The sequence below is a fragment of the Panthera pardus genome, unplaced genomic scaffold, assembly GCF_024362965.1.
Source record: "Panthera pardus isolate Hobbes unplaced genomic scaffold, ASM2436296v1 HiC_scaffold_2, whole genome shotgun sequence".
In the NCBI taxonomy this organism is placed as follows: Eukaryota; Metazoa; Chordata; class Mammalia; order Carnivora; family Felidae; genus Panthera; species Panthera pardus.
The window spans coordinates 21105852-21123222 of record NW_026526765.1 but is presented as its reverse complement, the minus strand read 5'-3'; the positions used below and the strand labels follow the sequence as shown (position 1 = coordinate 21123222).

General features: G+C 40.2%; 1 pseudogene; it reads left to right on the top strand.

Annotated features, from left to right (window-relative positions):
- Positions 1 to 11500, top strand: part of LOC109267668 (40S ribosomal protein S3-like) — a 74324-nt pseudogene extending 62824 nt beyond the window's left edge.
- Positions 11501 to 17371: the final 5871 nt, after the last annotated feature.

Genomic DNA, 17371 nt, shown 5'->3' with positions numbered 1-17371 from the left:
TTGCAACAGTATTCAAAGTTTCACTGTGGAAAATTACAGAAAGAGAAAAAGGAGATAGCCTATTTCTACTGACCGTCCTTGGCACTGATTTTTCAACAGAGAAAAAATTTAACAGTTGCACACAAGTAATAGCTTAAAAAAAGCATTAATATATTTCTAAAAAATGACCCATTATTGATAATGAATGGCTTACTTTTATCTTAATCCCCAAATATTTTAGGTATGAGAGGGCAACATTTAACTACTATACCCTGCTAAATTTGCTCCAGATCTTAACCCCTTACTACGTAATTACTTTGCGCTGTCCTTCAGAAAAGCAATTTTTTTTAATTTTATTTTATTTTTATTTTTTTTTCAATATATGAAATTTATTGTCAAATTGGTTTCCATACAACACCCAGTGCTCATCCCAAAAGGTGCCCTCCTCAATACCTGTAACCCACCCACCCCTCCTCCCACCCCCCACCAACCCTCAGTTTGTTCTCACTTTTTAAGAGTCTCTTATGCTTTGGCTCTCTCCCACTCTAACCTCTTTTTTTTTTTTTTTTCCTTCCCCTCCTCCATGGGTTTCTGTTAAGTTTCTCAGGATCCACATAAGAGTGAAAACATATGGTATCTGTCTTTCTCTTTATGGCTTATTTCACTTAGCATCACACTCTCCAGTTCCATCCACGTTGCTACAAAGGGCCATATTTCATTCTTTCTCATTGCCATGTAGTACTCCATTGTGTATATAAACCACAATTTCTTTATTCATGCATCAATTGATGGATATTTAGGCTCTTCCATAATTTGGCTATTGTTGAGAGTGCTGCTATAAACATTGGGGTACAAGTAGCCCCTATGCATCAGTACTCCTGTGTCCCTTGGGTAAATTCCTAGCAGTGCTATTGCTGGGTCATAGGGTAGGTCTATTTTTAATTTTCTGAGGAACCTCCACACTGCTTTCCAGAGTGGCTGCACCAGTTTGCACTCCCACCAACAGTGCAAGAGGGTTCCCGTTTCTCCACATCCTCGCCAGCATCTATAGTCTCCTGATTTGTTCATTTTGGCCACTCTGACTGGTGTGAGGTGATATCTGAGTGTGGTTTTGATTTGTATTTCCCTGATGAGGAGCGACGTTGAGCATCTTTTCATGTGCCTGTTGGCCATCCGGATGTCTTCTTTAGAGAAGTGTCTATTCATGTTTTCTGCCCATTTCTTCACTGGGTTATTTGTTTTTCGGGTGTGGAGTTTGGTGAGCTCTTTATAGATTTTGGATACTAGCCCTTTGTCCGATATGTCATTTGCAAATATCTTTTCCCATTTCGTTGGTTGTCTTTTAGTTTTGTTGGTTGTTTCCTTTGCAGTGCAGAAGCTTTTTATCTTCATGAGGTCCCAGTAATTCATTTTTGCTTTTAATTCCCTTGCCTTTGGGGATGTGTCGAGTAAGAGATTGCTACAGCTGAGGTCAGAGAGGTCTTTTCCTGCTTTCTCCTCTAGGGTTTTGATGGTTTCCTGTCTCACATTCAGGTCCTTTATCCATTTTGAGTTTATTTTTGTGAATGGTGTGAGAAAGTGGTCTAGTTTCAACCTTCTGCATGTTGCTGTCCAGTTCTCCCAGCACCATTTGTTAAAGAGACTGTCTTTTTTCCATTGGATGTTCTTTCCTGCTTTTGTCAAAGATGAGTTGGCCATACGTTTGTGGGTCTAGTTCTGGGGTTTCTGTTCTATTCCATTGGGCTATGTGTCTGTTTTGTGCCAATACCATGCTGTCTTGATGATGACAGCTTTGTAGTAGAGGCTAAAGTCTGGGATTGTGATGCCTCCTGCTTTGGTCTTCTTCTTCAAAATTACTTTGGCTATTCGGGGCCTTTTGTGGTTCCATATGAATTTTAGGATTGCTTGTTCTAGTTTCGAGAAGAATGCTGGTGCAATTTTGATTGGGATTGCATTGAATGTGTAGATAGCTTTGGGTAGTATTGACATTTTGACAATATTTATTCTTCCAATCCATGAGCAGGGAATGTCTTTCCATTTCTTTATATCTTCTTCAATTACCTTCATAAGCTTTCTATAGTTTTCAGCATACAGATCTTGTACATCTTTGGTTAGATTTATCCCTAGGTATTTTATGCCTCTTGGTGCAATTGTGAATGGGATCAGTTTCTTTATTTGTCTTTCTGTTGCTACATTATTAGTGTATAAGAATGCAACTGATTTCTGTACATTGATTTTGTATCCTGCAACTTTGCTGAATTCATGTATCAGTTCTAGCAGACCTTTGGTGGAGTCTATCGGATTTTCCATGTATAGTATCATGTCATCTGCAAAAAGTGAAAGCTTGACTTCATCTTTGCCAATTTTGATGCCTTTGATTTCCTTTTGTTGTCTGATTGCTGATGCTAGAACTTCCAACACTATGTTAAACAACAGCGGTGAGAGTGGACATCCCTGTCGTGTTCCTGATCTCAGGGAAAAAGCTCTCAGTTTTTCCACATTGAGGATGACGTTAGCTGTGGGATTTTCATAAATGGCTTTTATGATGTTTAAGTATGGTCCTTCTATCCCGACTTTCTCAAGGGTTTTTATTAAGAAAGGGTGCTGGATTTTGTCAAAGGCCTTTTCTACATCGATTGACAGGATCATATGGTTCTTATCTTTTCTTTTATTAATGTGATGTATCACGTTGATTGATTTGCTAATGTTGAACCAGCCCTGCATCCCAGGAATGAATCCCACTTGATCATGGTGAATAATTCTTTTTATATGCTGTTGAATTCGATTTGCTAGTATCTTATTGAGAATTTTTGCATCCATATTCGTCAGGGATATTGGCCTGTAGTTCTATTTTTTTTACTGGGTCTCTGTCTGGTTTAGGAATCAAAGTAATACTGGCTTCATAGAATGAGTCTGGAAGTTCTCCTTCCCTTTCTATTTCTTGGAATAGCTTGAGAAGGATAGGTATTATCTCTGCTTTAAACGTCTGGTAGAACTCCCCTGGGAAGCCATCTGGTCCTGGACTCTTATTTGTTGGGAGATTTTTGATAACCGATTCAATTTCTTCGCTGGTTATAGGTCTGTTCAAGCTTTCTATTTCCTCCTGATTGAGTTTTGGAAAAGTGTGGGTGTTTAGGAATTTGTCCATTTCTTCCAGGTTGTCCAATTTGTTGGCATATAATTTTTCATAGTATTCCCTGATAATCATTTGTATCTCTGAGGGATTGGTTGTAATCATTCCATTTTCATTCATGATTGTATCTATTTGGGTCATTTCCCTTTTCTTTTTGAGAAGCCTGGCTAGAGGTTTGTCAATTTTGGTTATTTTTTCAAAAACCAACTCTTGGTTTCGTTGATCTGCTCTACAGTTTTTTTAGATTCTATATTGTTTATTTCTGCTCTGATCTTTATTATTTCTCTTCTTCTGCTGGGTTTAGGCTGCCTTTGCTGTTCTACTTCTATTTCCTTTAGGTGTGCTGTTAGATTTTGTATTTGGGATTTTTCTTGTTTCTTGAGATAGGCCTGGATTCCGATGTATTTTCCTCTCAGGACTGCCTTTGCTGCATCCCAAAGCGTTTGGATTGTTGTATTTTCATTTTCGTTTGTTTCCATATATTTTTTAATTTCTTCCCTAATTGCCTGGTTGACCCACTCATTCGTTAGTAGGGTGTTCTTTAACCTCCATGCTTTTGGAGGTTTTCCAGACTTTTTCCTGTGGTTGATTTCAAGCTTCATAGCATTGTGGTCTGAAAGTATGCATGGTATGATTTCAATTCTTGTATACTTATGAAGGGCTGTTTTGTGACCCAGTATATGATCTATCTTGGAGAATGTTCCATGTGCACTCGAGAAGAAAGTATATTCTGTTGCTTTGGGATGCAGAGTTCTAAACATATCTGTCAAGTCCATCTGATCCAATGTATCATTCAGGGCCCTTGTTTCTTTATTGACCATGTGTCTAGATGATCTATCCATTTCTGTAAGTGAGGTGTTAAAGTCCCCTGCAATGACCACATTCTTATCAATAAGGTTGCTTATGTTTATGAGTAATTGTTTTATATATTTGGGGGCTCCGGTATTCGGCACATAGACATTTATAATTGTTAGCTCTTCCTGGTGGATAGACCCTGTAATTATTGTATAATGCCCTTCTTCATCTCTTGTTACAGCCTTTAATTTAAAGTCTAGTTTGTCTGATATAAGTATGGCTACTCCAGCTTTCTTTTGGCTTCCAGTAGCATGATAAATAGTTCTCCATCCCCTCACTCTCAATCTAAAGGTGTCCTCAGATCTAAAATGAGTCTCTTGTAGACAGCAAATAGATGGCTCTTGTTTTTTTATCCATTCTGATACCCTATGTCTTTTGGTTGGCACATTTAATCCATTTACATTCAGTGTTATTATAGAAAGATACGGGTTTAGAGTCATTGTGATGTCTGTATGATTTATGCTTGTAGTGATGTCTCTGGTACTTTGTCTCACAGGATCCCCCTTAGGATCTCTTGTAGGGCCGGTTTAGTGGTGACAAATTCCTTCAGTGTTTGTTTGTTTGGGAAGACCTTTATCTCTCCTTCTATTCTAAATGACAGACTTGCTGGATAAAGGATTCTCAGCTGCATATTTTTTCTGTTCAGCACATTGTAGATCTCATGCCAATCCTTTCTGGCCTGCCAAGTTTCAAAAGAGAGATCAGTCACGAGTCTTATAGATCTCCCTTTATATGTTAGGGCACATTTATCCCTTGCTGCTTTCAGAATTTTCTCTTTATCCTTGTATTTTGCCAGTTTCACTATGATATGTCGTGCAGAAGATCGATTCAAGTTACGTCTGAAGGGAGTTCTCTGTGCCTCTTGGATGTCAATGCCTTTTTCCTTCCCCAGTTCAGGGAAGTTCTCAGCTATAATTTCTTCAAGTACCCCTTCAGCACCTTTCCCTCTCTCTTCCTCCTCTGGGATACCAATTATGCGTGTATTATTTCTTTTTAGTGTATCACTTAGTTCTCTAATTCTCCCCTCATACTTCTGGATTTTTTTATCTCTCTTTTTCTCAGCTTCCTCTTTTTCCATAACTTTATCTTCTAGTTCACCTATTCTCTCCTCTGCCTCTTCAATCCGAGCCGTCGTCGTTTCCATTTTGTTTTCCATTTCGTTTAAAGCGTTTTTCAGCTCCTCCTGACTGTGCCTTAGTCCCTTGATCTCTGTAGCAAGAGATTCTCTGCTGTCCTCTATACTGTTTTCAAGCCCAGCGATTAATTTTATGACTATTATTCTAAATTCACTTTCTGTTATATTATTTAAATCCTTTTTGATCAGTTCATTAGCTGTTGTTATTTCCTGGAGATTCTTCTGAGGGGAATTCTTCCGTTTGGTCATTTTGGATAGTCCCTGGAGTGGTGTGGACCTGCAGGGCACTTCCCCTGTGCTGTGGTGTATAACTGGAGTTGGTGGGCGGGGCCGCAGTCCGACCTGATGTCTGCCCCCAGCCCAGCTCTGGGGCCACAGTCAGACTGGTGTGTGCCTTCTCTTCCCCTCTCCTAGGGGCGGGATTCACTGTGGGGTGGCGTGGCCCGTCTGGGCTACTTGCACACTGCCAGGCTTGTGGTGCTGGGGATCTGGCGTATTAGCTGGGGTGGGTAGGCAAGGTTCATGGGGGCAGGAAGGGTAGGCTTAGTTCGCTTCTCCTTAGGTGATCCACTTCAGGAGGGGCTCTGTGGCAGCGGGAGGGAGTCAGACCCGCTGTTGGAGGGGTGGCTCCGCAGAAGCACAGTGTTGGGTGTTTGCAGGGAGCGAGCAAGTTCCCTGGCAAGAACTGGTTCCCTTTGGGATTTTGGCTGGGGGATGGGCAAGGGAGATGGCGCTGGCGAGCGCCTTTGTTCCCCGCCAAACTGAGCTCTGTACTCCCGGGGCTCAGCAACTCTCCCTCCCTTTGTCCTCCAGCCTTCCCGCTTCCCAAGCAGAGCTGTTAACTTAGAACCTTCCAGATGTTAAGTCCCGCTTGCTGTGGGAACACACTCCGTCCGGCCCCTCCCCTTTTGCCAGCCAGACTCGGGGGCTCTGCTTGGCCGGCAGGTTGCCCCTCCGCCCCGGCTCCCTCCCGCCAGTCCGTGGAGCGGGCACCGCCTCGCTGCCCTTCCTACCCTCTTCCATGGGCCTCTCCTCTGTGCTTGGCTCCGGAGACTCCCTTCTGCTAGTCTTCTGGTGGTTTTCTGGGTTAGTTAGGCAGGTGTAGGTGGAATCTAAGTAATCAGTGTCAGGACGCAAGGTGAGCCCAGTGTCCTCCTACGCCGCCATCTTCCTATCCCCACCTAGAAAAGCAATTTAATTCAACCTTTTGTTTTTTCTTTTAACAGACTAGTGATTTCCTCTTTGTTTTGGAGTCAGGAAACTTTTCATATATTTGTAGAAGATACAGAAAGTGGTTTTGAAAGTGTACACAATACTGCTAAATCAGGAAACAAACACATGAAAACTTTTAACATGGTCACAATTTACTATAAAATATCTCTAAAAAAGAATTTTGTGATTACCAAAGTCACCTAATTTGTAATTCATTTACTGCTAAACACTGTGGTTGAAAATATCCACTCTGGTTTCCAGCAAGGACCATCTTTGAAAGAGAATCCTTAAAAGTTTGAAAGCAGTGTATAGGGGGACAAACACTTTGCATTTTTTCTCCCCAAATTCTAATGTAATTGTCCATGTAATTCTATCTCTGCTGAAAGTATGTTCCATTTTTGTTAGCCAGATTTGAATTAACTGTATTTTCTTGAACTCTTTCGAGAGGTTTCTCAGGAATGCGTGGAGGTAGGAAAGAATGCTTTCAAGCTTTGCCGTTCCATGGCTGGGCTTCTCTTGCTACAGTGGAGAAAGCAGCCACTTTGTGTCCCTCCACTGATACTGAGAAGCCAACCTGGGGCAAAAGAGCTTGGGCGGCTCCCAGGCTTCCCTTTTTCCTTCTTAGACGGCTTCACGGGTCACTGTCATCAAGATACACAGCCCTTGATTTCCAAGGAGAAAAACAATGAATTTATTCTTGTAAACTTAATTTTAGTAGAATTCTGTGTAAACTGACATGTTTAAGTCACTCTGGCAAACTTTGTGCCTTCTTTATTGAATTTCACTAGTACTTAAAACCTGTTCTACTGCCATCCTGGATATAGCAGTTTCCTCTCTGGGGTGATCTTGTCCTCCCTGCAGTGATAATTTACTCCACCAAGTCCAGATCCTTTCCATCTCCTCCCTACCACAGCTTAAAGACTCCTTACATCAGGAAAACGTATCTGAAACATCTAAGGTCACCTTTGTCTTCTAGTGACTCTGAAAACTGAAATTTTAGGGTTGTTGTGCCTCTGGAAATGTTGCAAAGTTCAGAACCAAACTCTCTCCATGTTTTCCACATATCAAATGTCTTTCTAGGCATGACTTCATATGAAAGTTTATGGGGAAAACTACTTTCCAAAAGATTCCTGGGATGTTATGGAGATCTCAAGTTTGACAGGTTGCATTCTCATACAGAATTTGAAAATATTTTCCTTGAATTTAAATCACAGAGGCTCAGAGGGTCAAAAGATACTTAGAGGTTATTTAATTAAAATTCCTAGCAAACATTTGAAAGCTTACACACATTTTAGGAACTCTCAGAGTCCACTTTTGGCATTCCTGCATGTTTGCTTAATACCCTCTCCTTTGCTGTGTCCTGTCACGCATCACAAATACTTATTAGAACATAGTCTGATTACCTGTACATCAATTTCACCAAATAATAAGCTCTTTGAGAAAGAGCACTGTATGCTCTTTACTCTGTTGTTCTAGCACATAGGAAACCACCTGGAATAAAGTACATGCACATGAAACAGTCTTTCTCCACCCCACCACCCATTTCTAATCTTGCATTCTCTCTGTAATTTCTTTACTTTTTCTCCCCTTATAGGTCTTATCAACATTTACATTGTATATATTTTAATTATCTTTTCCATGTATGGTATTGGGAGAAATAAACCTCATGTGGGCTGGGATATTTTTGTATTCTTTGTACATTATGCATTGAATAGTGTCTGTCCCATAACAGATGCTTAGTGAGTATTTCTTTTGTAAATAAATGAATGCAGGGTGGGGGGAAATGAGTGAATGAGACAAAAAGAACAAGGGTTTCCATATGGACAAATATGTAATCACAAAGATTATCTTAAAAAGGAGAACTTAAGCAAATGTATTTATTCTTAAACTTTATGCCACAGGTTACACAACACTGTCCTGTTGACTTCTTTTTTTGGTTCACACGGATATTTTTTTTCTTTTTCTTTCTTTTTTTTTTCCTTTTTGCAGAGGATGGAGCATGTTATTACCAACTGATTTCATGTTATGAACACACACACAGAAAAACCTAGAGTTTTTTGGTTGTTTTAAAAGAAACGTAAGATTTGGCCACATTTAACGTCATTGCCAGTTGCTGAATAGAGTTCACCCCTCAATTCTGCACACGTCCTACAATTCCCTATTGTCTTCTATTATCTTCTCTTTGCTCAGTTATGTTAGCACTATGGATATTCACAGTTTTCATCCATACTCTGCAGAGAAATTGAGTTGTTGCAATTACCAATTATTTTTTAGAATACTAGTTATTGTAAGACATTTTGTAAGACACTATTGTGATATTTCTCTACTGTTGTGTGACAAGTTACCACACATTTAGCAGTTGAGAAAATCAGATATTATCTCATAGTTTCCATGGATCAGGAGGCCAGGCATGAGTTAGCAAGGTCCTCAGTTCAGGCTCTGAGCAAGTTAAAATCAAGGAACCAACTGGAACTATTGTCTCATCTCAGGCTCAGTACTCTTGCAAGCTCCCATAGTGTTGGCAGGAACCACTTACCCTGTGGCTGCAGAAGCAAGGCCCTATGTAGTTCACAACCTGGCCATTTGTGTCCCGCCTCAAGTTTAACAGGAGACTCTCTCAGGACGCTTAATCTAAGATGTCAAAGGATTAGGTCAGTCTCACCCAGATTAATCTTCTATTTGATTACCAAAAAGTTAGCTGATTAGCAACCTAATCATAGGAGTGATACTTCATAATATTCACAAGTTCTGCCCACCCTCACGGGGAAGGATTATATAAAAGTGTGCGTCACAGGAGACCACTGTGGAATTCTGTCTACCTCAACATTTAACTGAAACTGTAAATCCTGGGCTGGATATTATTAACAAGCTCCCAGATCTGTGAAACTTATAAACTTAAATCTTAAAAAAGAAATGTTGCTAGGGGCGCCTGGATGGCTCATTCGGTTAAGCATCTGAGTTCGCTCAGGTCATGATGTTGCAGTTCGTGAGTTCAAGCCCCACGTCGGGCTCTGTGCTGAAAGCTGAGAGTCCAGAGCAGGCTTCAGATTCTGTGTCTCCCTCTCTCTGTGCCCCTCCCCCACTCATGCTGTCTCTGTCTCAAAAATAAACACTAAAAAAAAAAAAAAAAAAATTTAAAAAAAGGAATGTTGCTCTCAGCTTACTGTGTCTTTGAATAAACTTTTGAGTAAAAATATTTTCACACAGGAGTCATTTGAAACTACAATAGGCATTGCCTCTGCTTTCCCAAACCTAAGTAAGATCATGAATCTATGTTACTGTACTGTACACGGGCCCATGTTTAGCATAGGATGGTTATACCCAAGGGAAGTTTAGTGTGTCACATAGAAGGTTATACAATATAAATATACAAGAATTGGCGATATTACATTTATCAAGTGCCCCAATCGAGACAATCTGGTTACTTGTAATACCACTATATTCCTTACATATGTCATTTTCATGAGGTTTTGTAATACAAAAGTTTACACACACACCCTGCTGCCTTATTTAATTTTCAGTGTAAATTTGTTTCTGCTTCTCACTAGGTGCAAAGATAGTTATCAGACAGTTTATCCAGAATACACAGAATTTTCCTTGAAAAGGAACCTGAAGGTTTTCTTTCTTTTATTTTTACAGATTCTATCCCATCTCTTTACAAGTCAAACCCCCATGCTATAAGTTCAAAGAATCACTTAGGTTAAGACTCATTTGACTCCGTACTTTTTAAAATATGGTTTTACCCTTGAACAACAAAAGAAATGTTATCACTGCTCTAACCCCAGAAAGGGTAAAAGATGAAGAATTTTAGTCCCTGCTAACAAACTGCTAATAACTCAACTCATCTCCCAAGAAATATTACTTTGGAATTATTTCCTTTTTAGATGTTTTCATTATTAGTATCAATACATTATTTCGAGGTAGGAGCAAACTGCCTGTTTCAATGCAGGATGTGTAAAAAGAATGAGATTTCTCAAGTGAATCTGTAAGCAAAGTACACGGTTAGGAATTATGGTTCCGAAAACCCTGCACTGAATTATGCTATGATACAAAATGTGAAAAAATCATAACTCAGTTCTTGTTATGAAAATGAGATGTGCTAAGAATCTTAAAGGGAGAAAAATCTTTTCAAACTAATGTCTTACAGGTATGGAGTTGATTTTTTTTCCCCTGTACTGAGATCCAAAACATTTGGCTACTTATATTTACCTCTCTAAATATACAAACTGAGAGTCTGAATGCCACAAATTTATAGTGTTATTTAATATTATAATTATTAGCTACTATAATGTATATAAAGCTAACTTCACCATCTAATTTAGGACCATGCTGAAAATCCCACATTATGTATCATCGAGATTTTACTGGTTGGAAGTATTTTTACACAAATGTTATCTTGTATATTCCTACTAATTCCACTTAGGTTAGAATATTTTGGAATGTCTTATTATAAAGGGGGTGGGGCTCCTTGATACATGCGGTGCAGATTTCCGAGAGGAAGTTTGTCGGCATCTTCAAAGCTGAACGGAATGAGTTTCTCACTCGGAGCTGGCTGAAGATGGCGACTCCTGGGTTGGGGTCCGAGTTACATCAACCAGGACAGAAATCATTATCTTGGCCAACAGGACGCAGGATGTTCTTGGGGAGAAGGACCTATGGATTCAAGAATTGACTGCTGTGGTTCAGCAGAGGTTTGGTTTCCCTGTAGAGTTTTTATGCAGTGTAGAGCTTTATGCTGAAAGGTGGCCCCAAGAGGTCATGTGCTGACCCAGGCAGAGTCTCTGTGTTACAAACCCCTAGGAGGCCTCACCGTGTGGAAGGGCTGCTGTGGCCCATGCTGTGGGTCATCAAGGAGAGTGGGGCCAAAGGCTGTGAGGTGCTGGTGTCCGGGAAACTCTGAGGACAGAAAGCTAAACCCAAGAAGTTTGTGGATGGCCTGATGATTCACAGTGGGGGCTCTGTTAACTACTACACTGATACTGCTCAGACAGGGTGTCCTGGGCATCAAAGTGAAGATCATGCTTCCCTGGGACACAAGTGGTAAGACTGGCCCTAAGAAGTCCCTGACAGATCATGTGAGCATTGTGGAAATCAAAGATGAAATACTTCCCACCACCCCCATCTCAGAACAGAAGGGTGGGAAGCCAGATCTGCCTACTGGGACACAGCCAGTACCAATTGCATAACAGGGTCGCCTCAGCAGCTAGATGTGGAGTCTGGATTTTGCTCTGCAAAGACCATTAATAAAATCTTTGTAAAAGAAAAAAAAAGTTACCGGAAATAAGGGAAAAAAAGATTTATTTAACATTATTAAGATTAATTTTATGGAAAACATTTCACCAAAAATGTTTTTGTGACATTTAATAGCAACTCATAGTCTATTAGAGTTTGAGTGTCTAATTGTTGTTGTAGTTACAAAGCCCTATATGTATTTGTACTGTTTCTCATATAATGACTACTGCTTTCCTAAGATGTACACCAGAACTGATTCTCATAGTTTCCTTTGATGCTCGGTCTCAGACATTGCCAATCAAATATTCCGTTCATACACAGAAACCATGTTTTAGTGTGTTTGGTGCTGTGTTCATCTATCTGAAGCCACCATACTGGTTTTCAGCCAGTAACCCTGCAAGTAATTAGTATGACCCGAAGAAGCTATAGTATTGATGGGGATGGCAGCAAAATTGGTAATGTAGTTAGTGATGCCCCAATGCATTGATCTTGCTGTATATAATACTGGCTTCTAGATTTCTTGGAGACTCTGAAATTCCTAATATTATTTAAAATGGTTTTAAGGGGCGCCTGGGTGGCTCAGTCGGTTAAGCGTCCGACTTCAGCTCAGGTCACAATCTCGCGGTCCGTGAGTTCGAGCCCCGCGTCGGGCTCTGGGCTGATGGCTCGGAGCCTGGAGCCTGTTTCAGATTCTGTGTCTCCCTCTCTCTGCCCCTCCCCCGTTCATGCTCTGTCTCTCTCTGTCCCAAAAATAAATAAACGTTAAAAAATTTTTTTTTTTAAATAAAATACAATTGTTATTACTTAAAAAAAAATAAAAATAAAAAATAAAATGGTTTTAAGTTTTAAGAAGTTTCTTTTCTGCTTTTATCTAACCAGAGTGAAATCTGTTGTAGGTAAGTGAGAACCTTAACTAATTGGAGTGTTTCTTAAATAATGTCTATAAGCATTTTTAAAATATGATGTCCATCTCTGAATATTTTTCTCTCTCCATTTCATCATTTCATATTTACAAAATATGTGTATATATATATTATACATATATGTGTGTGGACCTATACATGCTTACATGTATAATTTCAATTGCCTGTTGCTTTCACAACAATTCAATGTGAACCTGGCATCTAAACACAACACAAACGTATTATCTTACAGTTTACAGTTCAGAAGACCCAAGTGGTTCACCTGGGTACTCTGCTTAGGGTCCCACAAAGATACAATCAAGATATTGGTAGGTCTTTGATCTTTTCTGTAGGTAGACCCTCTACCCGAACCAATCACCATGGGCTCTAAGCCTCTTTTGTCAGTTCGGTGGCTGAAAGGGAAGTTAGCAAGATTTTTGGTCTACAGTGCTTGTATTAACAAAATTTGGTAAGACCCAAGTGGGTCTTAGCATTTGCCATATTTGGTTGAAATAATGGCTAATACTTGAAGGGTTTGGAGCTCTGAATCCCAAACCAATGAAAGCACCAAGACCAGTAATAACAAGACTGACAGTAAACAGAAGGGTGTGCAGCTGCACCTGACAGGTGTCTGTCGCCTAATGTTGATTTTTCTCCAACATGTACTATTACCAAGGAAGAGCTGTCTGGTTTTATAATTTGGGATATGGTATTGATTTTATTATTTCTGAATGTGATTTTTATTTATGAAGCAGGCTTTTTTAATCCCCCTTTTGGTAGTTTACACTCTACTTTCCTGTAGAGGATTTGAGGGAAAGACTGGACTAACTAACCACTCCTTATAACCTAAATACTAAGGAGGTTTTTTTAGGTGGTAGAAGCTTAGGTTCACATGGGTTCAATACTAGAGGGACAGCCTATGTATAACAGGACCCAGGAGAGAATGCACCTTTGATTTGACCTCCAGCCCAATGTGGAACAGAAGCAGGTTGAAAAAATCCATACGTATAGAGACAGATGTTATTAAATAACCTCATATATAATTAGTCTCTATGCACATGGCAGAGAGACATGTCCCCCTTTTAAACAGCAAAGGGAAAGTATTTTTATAGTTGGTGTGAGAGAGAAGTCAGCCAAGAGGCCTTGAATTAAGAGAGATTAAGGCCTTGGGCAAGATAGAGACCCATTTAGGAATTCCCTTAGTCAGACTGGAGTATAAATAGGAGTCTCTAATGTCTCTATTAAACTGGCTGTCTAGTACCTACTGGAGAGATGAACATTCTCTTGCATGCCTTTTAAAGAGTATAGCATTGTGTATTCAGAGAAGTGACATGTGTTCCTTGGTTTCTGTTAGCAATGTCTGAAACTCCAAGGGGACAAGGAGTGTCCTATGAGACATTATATTGTGACCTTAGACTATGTAGAGATATGCCAACTTGATTGATCATTTCCATAAATCTGTGGAGCAAGAGATTCCCAGACATTGTGTGTGTGTGTGTGTGTGTGTTGTTTTTAATCTTAAAGGGGACAACTTTTAGGCAATGGCCCAAAACTTTGTAAAAAAATGTGCAGATGGGGTGATTTTCTGGCATCCAATACTAAAATATCACTCTGAAGTTTGGCTGATTGTGCTCACCTTGGGTCCCATTTTTATTTGGGACATCGTTATTAGGGATGGAAAGCATTTCACTTAGCTCCAGCAATTTTCTGATGGTGGCAATGCCATTCATATATTCTATGGATTCCCACTCCTACTGACTCAGTTAATCCCTAGAGATGCCCCTGGTAGCTAAGGGGTCTCGAGGAGGGATGACCCCCTCCAGCACTTAATGTCTTGTGTCTTGTCAAAGACTGAGAAGAGGGGAGACCATCCCCTCCTGCATGTGGAAAATGAGAAGGGCTGAAGTTTGGCTCCACCCTGAATCAAAGAAGCCACTGCAGTCTTGCTGAGCTTATGTGGTTCTAATTCCATGGAACTAACCGCAGTGGGAAGCTGGGTACACTGGCTTAAGAATCTGTAAGAGTCTTTATTCTCAAAAGATCCTAGTACATGACCAGCAATTTTCACTTAAAGGTATATAATACTGGGTTGAGAAAGGTAATCTCTGGAGTCAGAAACCCATCAACAATTTATGGTCATCACAGGTGGTCCAGAGATTCCAGGGAATGTGGCAAGAGGTTGTTAAAGACTCCACAGTCAGGGAGTTTCTGGGGGAACTAATGGGAATGCCTATTGATTTTGATGTGCACAGATTTTACAGCCTTTGTTGGAGAGAACTCCGTTTATAATGGATTTATAAGTAGCAACATGAGTGAGATTAAGTAAAATTTGTAAGTGAGGAATATGTTGCATCCAGAACTCAAAAATGACTAAAAGATACTGGACATGTGAATCCTTAATGAGTGTCAAATGAAACTTTTGGGAAGAGGATGTCATCAATGCAATGTCACCTCTGTGCTCTTGGAAAAAGTTGGAAGCAGTCGAAATCTTCACTGAAAAAACTGTGTGCAATGGCAAGGCTGCTTAGGTAACCCATGGGTAGCCTAAAAATTATATACTGTATCATCTTGGAGGTGAAGGCAAACTGCAGCTGAGAGGCTGTTAAAATAGAACTAATCAGAATGTATCAGCTAAATCTATACTAACAAAATACTGGCTGTTGACTGGATGAAGTTAGTAACTTCAGTAATACTGGGAATTGGGTTTGGAGACCTTAATGAATGGGACCACAGCATTAAGCTTGCAGTATGGGACTGTGAGACACCATTCATCGTTTTAGGCTTAAGAAGAGACAAAATTAGACTGTCAAATGGTGAAGCAGTGAAGATAATCACCTATTCATTAATTCATAATTAATGAATTAATTCATAATTCATAATTAAAATGTACACTAATACATTTTAATACTTAGAGGTCCTATTTTAACTTACATTGAACCATCTTAACCAACTTAAATGGGGGTGTCCACAGAGTCTTATCTGGGTAAGCCAATTTATAACTGCCAAAGGCTCAACTTAATTTCAGTTTGGTATTCATTGTGCCAGACTCTTTATACCCATTATGGAATATTATAGGGCAATGGGTATTATGACTTTGGAAAATTTAGGCAAATCTATAAAGTGAGGTATACTGAGTTTTCTCTATCATATTTAATTATTATTTAATCCTCAAATTATTAGTTATCATGTTTAAATTCAGTAGGATCCCCAAGTATACCTGTAATTTGAACCCCAGGATTGATCAATCCATGAAGTTTTATCAATTGGTGAATTTTAGCACATGCCAAATGTAATTTAGAACTTGTGATGCAGAGGTCCAAAAGCGAATCAGTGTCCTTTTTATCTTTATGTTACATAAATTATTTTAGTAAATTGTGGATTTCCAATTAGGTCAAATTATAATTTATTTTTAATTTTTAAAATATCCCCCACCTGTATCTAGGTTTTTATGTGCTCTTTGTTCCTTGTTTTGTTTTTGGTTTTTTGTTTTGTTTTGTTTTGTTTTGTTTTGTTTTTTTAATAACTCCTTATGCAGAATTTCTAGGTGGTTATAGGAAAGGAGCACAGAGGGAGGAGTCCAGGTGTCTCTCTCATTCTAAAGCTTTCCAATACAGCTTCCATTAAAACTTGCACTTAGAGAACTAGAGCATTCTCCTTTTAGGAAAGCACAGGTAGCCCCCTGGTCTGAATTCTCAGTGCCTTGGTATGTTAATTTGGAGAAGCACTCACTGAAGTTCAAGCACCTTAGCTAGGGACCTTGCATTGTCATGCAACTGGGTAACTTTGGCAGGTGTTGGGTTTGGGATGCGAGATGCAAGAATGAGGTATTTCCCTTGCTCCAGAGATCCCTTTTGGATTAAACATTGGGCCACTGGGCTTTAAGGGTGTAATTCACAGTACTCCTGAGGATCTGGAGATCCTGTATTTTGCTGGTGACAGCAGCTGGCTATGTGGCAGCAAAGAAGAAAGTAGCTGCTATCCCCACCTAAGTGTCATCACCAGTGATACCAGGGTGCCATTTCACTACCATGGGGTAGCCCAACCAACACCTTCTTCTAAAGGGGCTGCCAGAAACAAATGGATAAACCAGGGTTCTGTCTCAAATAATAGGAAAGAAATACCAAAGTGAAAGACATAAGGAATCCTGGAATAGCCCGCTATGAAAATATAGGCTGTGACCAAAACCCACTGGAATGCAAAATCTGGAAAATGTGGTTCAAGCGGCTCATCACTCCTCCTGTGTTAAGGCAGACCCATCTGGGTGAGTGTCTAGCTGCTGGAGTTTACACATTAGAGCTAGCCTCCAACAGGTTATGGACGAGTCAGTGGTCATGGCCACACCATTCTGCTCACAGTATCAATGTTCTATAAGCTTTAAATATGGGGCGCCTGGGTGGCTCAGTCGGTTAAGCGTCCGACTTCGGCTCAGGTCATGATCTCACGGTCCGTGAGTTCGAGCCCCGCATCGGGCTCTGTGCTGACAGCTCAGAGCCTGGAGCCTGTTTCAGATTCTGTGTCTCCCTCTCTCAGACCCTCCCCCATTCATGCTCTGTCTCTGTCTCAAAAATAAATAAACATTAAAAAAAATTTTATAAGCTTTAAAGATTGTTTTGATGGTGTGACACAACACACAAACACTCAAAAGTACACAAGGGGCAAAATTCTGTTATTTAGCTCCAAGGAGAGAAGACAGCTAGGCAGGGCCACATAGGGAGCTGAACCTGCGACAGGGGAACAGAAATCTGGAGCTTAGGGGGCAGTTTATATAGAGTGAGTAGGGTGGGGTTAGCTAGGTTTGGTCCTAGGTCTCTATGGATTGGCTAATTTAAATAATGTTGTGGATTCCTGGGCATAAGGCCTAACCCCAGTTGTCTAGTACCAGGTCCTGGGGTAATGAGGGTGGGTGCATAGTGGCCTGCAGCA